Raw genomic sequence first — 1,126 nt, forward strand, 5'->3', positions numbered from 1 at the left:
TTGAAAATTAATATTACCAACATATCCTAATCGATTGAAATCCAATAATATGAGGGATTGGAAATTTGATGATTGTCATCCAATGATCTCTCTAATCTGGTAATTAGAGAAATAGGTCCAACATTGTAGAATTTATATACACTGTCAGCTTGTTTGTTTGTGACAGTGTCTTGCTGTGTACAACATAAGGGTCTTGAAATCTTGCTTCTCCTATCTCAGCCTCTCTATTGGTGGTATTGTTTGTTTCATGTTTCTACACTATACTATGGTTTTCAGAAGAGCTTATATATTTCAAAAGTATGTATATACCCAAAAGAAACATAGACAATTAACTAGGGATGTGGCTTGTAAGAGAATAACAAAGTGAGACTGAATGCTTTGCTTGACATTTGTAACTCTTGTATCAAGTTTGAAGAAGTCTTTATAAGTTACTCTTTCTCTGAGATGAATGCTTTTCCAAATTATCATAGCTAATGTATCAAATTCTTACCCTCACCTAATGTCTGTGCCACCCTCCAAGCAGAACCATTGTTCATTGAAACCATTGGTGAATGACTTTATGGATAGTACATCTTAATACACACACCATTTCCTAAATGAATGTAACCTGTTCTCTGTGGCTGAGAATAAAGTCACTCACTCAAGTCAAATAGTTTTGACCATAGCAGGAAATCTGTATCCAAAAACTGAGCCTACAATTCATTCCTTAGTGCAGCAGAACTATCAACTTTCAGCTTAGCTATGATGGAGGTAAAATCCTTTGGTGATGTGATGGTCATTGAAGTACAGCCTTATTACAATGAAACCCAATGTCTAAAAATTGTTCTTATTTTGGCCTTGAACCACAGTAAAAGCCAAGATTTTAAACTCTACTAAATACAAAACAAACAAAAAGACTTTATATATTCATGTTCATTTAAGAAAATACTAGTAGTGATGTATTATTTTTAAGTATACAGCTAATATGTTTGGAGTTATTTAAAATTTATATTGAGTGAGAAAAATGTATTTTCACTATTGCTATAGACAAGCATCTATGTAAGACTGTTAAATTGATGGTTGTTTTATATCAAACAACTTTTATAATACTTATTTTTGTTGTTATAATATTTTATAAATTTTAAGG

Source organism: Mastomys coucha, unplaced genomic scaffold (assembly GCF_008632895.1).
Source record: "Mastomys coucha isolate ucsf_1 unplaced genomic scaffold, UCSF_Mcou_1 pScaffold9, whole genome shotgun sequence".
In the NCBI taxonomy this organism is placed as follows: Eukaryota; Metazoa; Chordata; class Mammalia; order Rodentia; family Muridae; genus Mastomys; species Mastomys coucha.